Raw genomic sequence first — 8,697 nt, 5'->3', positions numbered from 1 at the left:
GTCTTGCTTCATGTTTATCAATATTTTAAGTGATGGCAAATGTAGGGAACCAAAATAACACATTGGGTGGGGAGTAGGACCAAGGACACCTGCTCCAAACTGGAATTAGAAAAGTAGCACAGGAGTATGGTGATGAAAACAATTGTAATCTACCATGCTGCAAAAAAACTTTGAAGCTGGCCAGTGTCAACTAAGCAAGCAACATATAATTTAGCCGTCTTGTTTAAGTACATTGGTACATTGGACAGCGCCACACAAACAACACTGTTGAAATACAATGAGTTAGGCTTCAGCTCTTTTCTTTTACATTTAGGTTTATAACACACTAATTTATGCAGGTGGGAGTAAAAAAAACAATTGTGGACAAGACGGACGGTGCGTTCTGGAAGTGGTTCTTATCAATCAGGTTGTCTGGTATTTTGACAGATTCACACGCAAATGTGTGAGAAAGTGTCTCCGCGTGACCCCACCGCCAGCTGCCATTAGGCTACTGAATGGCAGTGACGGGAGGACCAGACGTTAGGACGTGCACGGAATCCGCCCCATTTCCCGGTGTGTGGGAAACATTAGGCCTTCCAAGCACACGCCTTACTAAATTTCCCCTGATATTAAAATTGGCATTTGCAGGGTGGCAGGGTATTTTGTACTGTGTTAAAACGTATGCCTAGACAACATACGAAAAAGTGCTAGAAAATATTCAGTATTTTTTTGTGTGAATTTCTATGCCTCAGACACGTGATAAAATGTAAATTATTAGGCTAAATCTAATGTAATCGAATATTCTCATATTTAACGTTATAATTTCTGAAATAAGTTAAATCGGAAGTTAGAATCATGTTTTGATGGAGTTGTTTACTCTGACAAGAGGTTGCTCCTAATTCTTGATTTAACTAGATTTTGATTAGTGACACCATTTTTTTTTACACCAAATCTGTATTAGGATTATACAGTGTAGGTCTGATTCGATGGACCCTCCAATATCTCACCCTTGACCTCAATCAGTCCAAATTCACAACACGTGGACAGGAGTAAGGTCAAGAGGGGATTATTTCTTTGTGTTGTCATAGTCAAAATATGTTTGTTGGTGACAGACAAAATGTAGTAAATTAACGCTTATCATTGGTATTGTTGATAACACTTACAAAGTTGTCTAGGATATTGCTTAATTTATGTTGAAAAACTGTGCAAATATTGCTGTTTTGTTGGAGCGAAATTATTGAAATACATTGAAATGTAATACATTTGCAGAACTGTTATAAACTATGATTATTCATTTCGATGTATTTTTCTAACAAATATTTTCTTACATTGATAAATCATGATATTTTCTTGCATCTCCCAAAGACAGAATTTACACAACTGCACAAGTAATCTTACAGATTGTGCATTGACTGTGACATTTCACATGTATAAAAATATTTCCTGAAATATAAGGCAGCCAGCTCTCTTCATCGTGAATATAATGGCCTATATTGTAGTTTATGATCACAAGTGGACGTAATTTGTCTCATTTGACTGGACAACAAAGGAAAACACAGAAGAATTTATATATGTATATTATTATAATTTAATGTAATATTTATTTATTGTAAAGTAGGCCTACTCTCCACCTCCTTTGTTAGTATTGAGTCAGTTAAATTAGCAGCTTGAAGTGATGAAAGCATACTCTTTGATGAGACAAAGTGGGTCCGAGGTACATGGACCTGTTGGTATAATGTCCTTGTGGCGGCTAGAGGATGGGGTCAGGAGGTCAAGCTCTGGACAGTCCCCCAGAGGACAGTAAACAGTGCCAGCGAGATATCAAGGTCAGGGGGCACAGCCAGAGATCAAGGGCCAGTAATTAAGTGGCTATTTCCTGCCATTCCCCAGTGACCGCTTGGCTGAGATAGACAGGCAGAGGCTTGGGGAAGTCCTTGATGACCAGGCTTTACCAAACACTACACGGTGATGAACTAACTAAACTAACTAGTGATTACAGCCTATTCACCACAATCAGGAGACTACTGGAGGGAGCAATAATAACATTTTACAGGGTATGTTTACTGGGATATTTACCACACAGTATTTCAGGCATATTTCAAGCATAATATGTGGTAATCTGTATAATACTGTAGTAACTACAATTTTGTTTCTTTTCTGATTGATCATTGATGATTGTACAATATTAAAATCATGTTGTCTTGTGAAAAGGTAATAGTTTTCAATTTTTTATATGGCAAGTAGTAAATGAAAGAAACACAATCGGAATATTGTGTTTATTTTCCAATTCAGCAGTCAGTGGGGGCTGGAAGTAAGTTTCACAGTGAGAGAATAGGAATTGTTTATGTTTCTATCCAGTGAGTGTATCAGCCGTTAGCATGAGAATAGGCATGGGTCCTATGAACTTCTCTGACCTATCTGACCCACATCCCATCCCGGGATGTAATAGTATCACTCGAGAGCTGCCCGCTCTCTCCGTCAGACCTGAGCCATGCCTAAACTCATAATCAGGCTGATGTAATGTATCCTACAACCCCCTTCTACACATCCTCACCCCCCACTTCTTCAGACTGGGGGTAAAGCAGTTTGTTTAAGGCATACACCAACCCCAATTCCAAACTATAGTGTACCCCACCCTCATCCAATTTATGGGCATCTGGACTTGGATGTTGGAGGAGTCTGAGGAGCTGGTATGAGACAACAGGGCCCCTTTCTCTCCCTAAAGAACCTGGGCCTCTACATAATCACTAAGCTGTTTGTAGCTAATCCTAATTAGAATGGTAAAAGTATCAGACTGGTGTCACTCTGATCATAATCACTCATTTCACATTCAATACCAAAGTGTCACTGAACTGGAACAGCTAATTCAAAGGTGTGAATTATAATAAGGATAACATGCAATGGGCATAAAACGTGATGCAGAAAGCTGGTCTGAGAGGATAATATTTGTATCAAAGAGATAGTGACAGAGCTTCAGTGAAATGTTCAATCTTCTCAGCAATGGAGTCTCAGATGCAGTCATCGAGGGCTGGCTTGAAAGACTGACACCTTCAGGCATGGAGAATAAACATTTCAGGCTGTAAAATCCAGTCTCACATGAATGTCAGGAATATAGCTAAAAAAAGCCCTTCATAACAGAGAATGTGCATCTTGGCCTATTTAATTACACCTTTTGAGAAAATGGACTTAATTTAAGATTCCTTGACAACTTGTGCCCTGTACCTTTAATTCAGGACATCTCATTGTTTGCAATTTGTTTGAATGAAACATTGACCCAAAACTTAGGCCACTTAACCAGCAAAACCTTATTTGTCGCCAAGGCCTATTGGGAGAAAGGGGAGATGAATTAGCAATACCACTACATATGTCAGATAGGCTAATTTATGGTATGGGTTCGAAGTGCTGAAAGTAACCACATAAGCTACTTCCAATGAATCTGTAACTGGCTTGCAATTCAGGACCGGACATAGGCCATTATTGTTTATCTAATCTGTATTTATGCACATGATATGGTTCCAGTTTGTGTCTTTATATGTTCAATAATAACCGTTTTATTTAGGTCGTATGCGTTTTCATCGATTTATTGCTATGAAATCGTCGAATAATAATAGATGCAATTAATGTAAGGTCACAATCAATTAGTGAGAATGTCAGACATCACTCTCTCAATGCATTAGATTGGGTAAATGCTCTTATGTCCGTGGCACTTGCTATATGATACAACGTAAGCCTCACTCACAGAATAATTGCAGCGTTGTTAGTAATACCTATAAACTGGAACAGTTAACAGCTGGGTAATGTAGCCCTACTGGAGACGAGCGATGTCTGGCTCTCTTCCCAGAGCATAAGTAGGGCTCAAAACAAGGTGTGAATATAATGTATTCAACATGGTTATACATCATTGTCTTAATAAATCATATTATTTCATACCTTACCTTAGACCTGTAAAATTGGTACATAACACGTAGGCCTATAATATGAATAGCTCCTTGTCCTCAAACGTTTTGCTATATTTGGAAATATAAATGTATATTACATTCTCGCATTTCTTACGAAATTACAGTATATTGTTCGAATTGATTTTCGTACTGTTACACAATGGCAAATCAAATAAAAGTTTGTTCCCTTTTCATTTCTTGATTGAATCCTCACATTAGCAATTAATGGTAGGGCTAATTGTTATCTAACGTGGAATATGTCAACGAAACGTCTTGAAAAGCCTTTCTGCAAGTGAAAGGGAATGTTCTGCTGCTCTCTTATTCAATTGACAAACAAAACATTTTAGACGAAAGTGGGCTACAAATATTTCACAGTCAAATAATTGACGTTTATTAGTGCAATTATTTCTCAGACTGTTTTGCTCTGGCTATTGTTCAGGCCTACACAATGAAGGCAACATAACCTAGGCCTACACAATGTGTGAAACGTAAATGCTTTAAAACGGAAACAGGAGGGAGAGAGGGAAATATAGATTTTGGCACACATTTTTCGTTAATTTTCTAGTTCTAATAGTCTATAAATATATATATATATATATATATATATATATATGTTTTTAATCTTCGTATTTATACTTATTTGCAAAGCAATTTCGTATGGCGCAAAACTGCCTTAATATGCCCAAACGTTTAAAAAGAAAAAGGCAAAAAACATCTCTAACGTTGATCAACCCCTGAATTATTTGGAAGTATAAAAGGATTTTATTGTTTCTAATTTAATCGTGTGATTTTATAAATCCCATGGTCTTGAATTGACAGAGATAATAAGGGAGATAAGTGGTTGCTGATCCACCTTTTCCTGTCACTCCCTGACACCCACGTCTATAAGGTATGCATGATATACACGTGAGTATACATGAGTAAAAAAAACATTAGGAACACATGCTCTTTCCATGACATAGACTGACTGGTGAATCCAGGTGAAAGATATGATCCCTTACACTTCAATCAGTATAGATGAAGGGGAGACAAGTTAAAGAATGATTTTTGCCTTGAGACAATTGAGACATGGATTGTGTATGTGTGCCATTCACAGGGTGCATGGGCAAGATGATAAATGTAAGTGCCTTTGAATGGGGTATGGTAGTATGTGCCAGGTGCACCGGTTTGTGTCAAGAACTGCAACACTGTTGGATTTTTCACGCTCAACAGTTTCCTGTGTGTATCAAGAATGGTCCACCACCCAAAGGACATCCAGCTAACTTAACACAACTGTGGGAAGCTTTGGAGTCAACATGTGTCTAATGTTGACGTCCAATGGTGGAGGAGAGGAATGCTGAATACACTCAGCCGCCCTCCTTCTTACAGCAAGAGACAAACAAATAGCCCATTACTGCTTGTAGGCTATGCGCTAAGGAGGTTGAATGAGAAAAGTACAATTTCATCCGCCACTCTAGAAAACAATCCAACCAATTTGAGTAACTCATTATGGGTCTATTCAGAAAGGTGAAACATTCCAAACATTGCATATAGAAATGTGCTAACGGGATCCCTTCTATTCAACAAGGCAGACAATCAGGTTTGTTCTACACAGTACATTTCTATCTGAACGTTCTGTAGCGCAAGGATGAGAGTGAGGTATGGATTGGTTGAAACCAGGGGGAGTCACCCCTGGTAAAAGGTAGAGTGTATTTGAGCTATGAGTTATGGATACAGAAACAGAACAACGTTACTAAGAACAGTAGCTGAAACTATGTATATTTAATAGCAAATCCAAAAATGAAATTGAATAGAAAATTGTCTATCATATTTTAAAGGTCTGAGGTCACTTTATTTAATTTATTTAACCTTTATTTAACTAGGCAAGTCAGTTAAGAACAATTTCTTATTTACAATGATGGCCTACCAAACGGCAAAATACCTCCTGTGGGGACAGGGGCTGGGATTATTTTTTAATTTTTAAAAAATGTAACATATATAGCACAAAACACACATCAAGACAAGAGAGACAACACAACACTACATAAAGAGAGACCTAAGACAACAACATAGCAAGGCAGCAACACATGACAGCACAGCATGGTAGCAACACAACATGACAACAACATGGTAGCAACACAAAATGGTAGCAGTACAAAACATGGTATAAACATTATTGGACACACACAACAGCACAAAGGGCAAGAAGTTAGAGACAACAATACATCACGCAAAGCAGCCACAACTGTCAGTAAGAGTGTCCATGATTGAGTCTTTGAATGAAAAGATTGAAATAAAAGTGTCCAGTTTGAGTGTTTTGTTGCAGCTCTTTCAAGTCGCTAGCTGCAGCGAACTGAAAAGAGGAGCGACCCAGGGATGTGTGTGCTTTGGGGACCTTTAACAGAATGTGACTGGCAGAACGGGTGTTGTATGTGGAGGATGAGGGCTGCGGTAGATATCTCAGATAGGGGGGAGTGAGGCCTAAGAGGGTTTTATAAATATGCATCAACCAGTGTGTCTTGCGACGGGTATACAGAGATGACCAGTTTACAGAGGAGTATAGAGTGCAGTGATGTGTCCTATAAGGAGCATTGGTGGCACATCTGATGGCTGAATGGTAAAGAACATCTAGCCACTCGAGATCACCCTTACCTGCCGATCTATAAATCATGTCTCCGTAATCTAGTATGGGTAGGATGGTCATCTGAATCAGGGTTAGTTTGGCAGTTTGGGTGAAAGAGGAGCGATTACGATAGAGAAAACCAAGTCTAGATTTAACTTTAACCTGCAGCTTTGATATGTGCTGAGAGAACGTGTGCACCGTCTAGCCATACTCCCAAGTACTTGTATGAAGCGAATACCTCAAGCTCTAAACCCTCAGAGGTAGTAATCACACCGGTGGGGAGAGGGGCATTCTTCTTACCAAACCACATTACCTTTGTTTTGGAGGTGTTCAGAACAAGCTTAAGGGTAGAGAAAGCTTGTTGTACACTAAGAAAGCATTGCTGTAGAGCATTTAACACAAAATCCCGGGAGGGGCCTGCTGAGTATAAGACTGTATCATCTGCATATAAATGGATGTGAGAGCTTCCTACTGCCTGAGCTATGTTGTTTGTAACGGTTGTCGTCGGTGGAAGGAGAGGACCAAAGCGCAGCGTGGTTAGTGTTCATCTTATTTAATAAATCAAAAACAGAACACTTCAAATTACAAAACAACAAAGTAACAACCAAAACAGTTCTGTCTGTTGCAGACACACAAAGACTGAAAACAACCACCCACAAAACCCAACAGAAAACAGGATACCTAAATATGGTTCCCAATCAGGGACAACGATTGACAGCTGCCTCTGATTGAGAACCATATCAGGCCAAACACAGAAAACCAACACAGAAACACAAAACATAGATTACCCACCCAACTCACGCCCTGACCAACTAAAACAAAAGACAAAACAAAAGACAAAACAAAAACACTAAGGTCAGAACGTGACATTGTTGATGTAAATTGAGAAGAGCGTGGGGCCTAGTATTGAGCCTTGGGGTACTTCCTTGGTGACAGGCAATGAATGAAACAGCAGATTTTCTGACTTTATACACTGCACTCTTTGAGAGAGGTAGTTAGAAAACCAGGCCAAAGACCCCTCAGAGACACCCATATTCCTTAGCCGGTCCACAAGAATGAAATGGTCTACCGTATCAAAAGCTTTGGCCAAGTTAATTAAAATAGCAGCACAACATTGCTTGGAATCAAGGGCAATGGTGACATCATTGAGGACTTTTAAGGTTGCAGTGACATATCCATAACCTGAGCGTAAACCAGATTGCATACCAGAGAGAATACTATAGACATCAAGAAAGCCAGTCAGTTGATTATTTTTCAAGTTTTCCAACACTTTTGATAAACAGGGCAAAATAGAAATAGGCCTATAACAGTTAGGATCAGCTTGATCTCCCCCTTTAAATAAAGGACGAACCATGGCTGCCTTCCAAGCAATGGGAACCTCCCCAGAAAGGTGAGACAGGTTAAAAAGGTCGGAGATAGCCATGGCGGTGATAGGGGCAGCAACCTTAAAGAAGAAAGGGTCTAAACCATCTGACCCCAATGTTTATTTGGGGTCAAGTTTCAGGAGCTCCTCTAGCACCTCGGACTCAGTGACTCCCTGCAGGGATAAACTTTGTAGCAGGGCAGGGGGAAAAGGGAGAAGCATTGGGCATAGTCACATTAGAAGGGGTGGGAGATGAGGAAATGTTGGACGGGCAAGGAGGCATGGCTGAGTCAAATAGGAATCTTGACTTAATGAAGTGGTGATTAAAGAACTCAGCCATGTGCTTCTTGTCAGTAACAACCACACCATCAACTTTAAGGGACATGGGCAGCTGTGAGGAGGAGGGTTTATTCTCCAGGTCTTTAACCGTTTTCCAGAACTTCTTGGGGTTAGACCCACAGAGAGAGAACTGCTCCTTAAAGTAACTAACTTTGGTCTTCCGGATAGCCTGAGTGCACTTAATTCTCATTTGCCTGAACGAGAGCCAGTCAGCCTGAGTATGCGTGTGCCGAGCCTTTCGCCAAATGCAATTCTTGAGGTGGAGTAACTCTGCAAGATCACAGTCGAACCAGGGGCTGAACCTGTTTTTAATTCTCATTTTCGTTATGGGGGCGTGTTTGTTAACAATACCACTGAAAAAATCAAAAAAGAAGGTCCAAGCGTCTTTGACAGAGGGGATCAAGGTGATTCTATACCATTTTCCAGAAGGGCGACTACACTTCCTTATTCATTTTAGATTTGGTTCATAAAGAAGC

Source organism: Salvelinus fontinalis, chromosome 9 (genome assembly GCF_029448725.1).
Source record: "Salvelinus fontinalis isolate EN_2023a chromosome 9, ASM2944872v1, whole genome shotgun sequence".
NCBI classification, from domain to species: Eukaryota; Metazoa; Chordata; class Actinopteri; order Salmoniformes; family Salmonidae; genus Salvelinus; species Salvelinus fontinalis.
The sequence above is the reverse complement of the archived record's forward strand: the minus strand, read 5'-3'. Positions refer to the sequence as shown.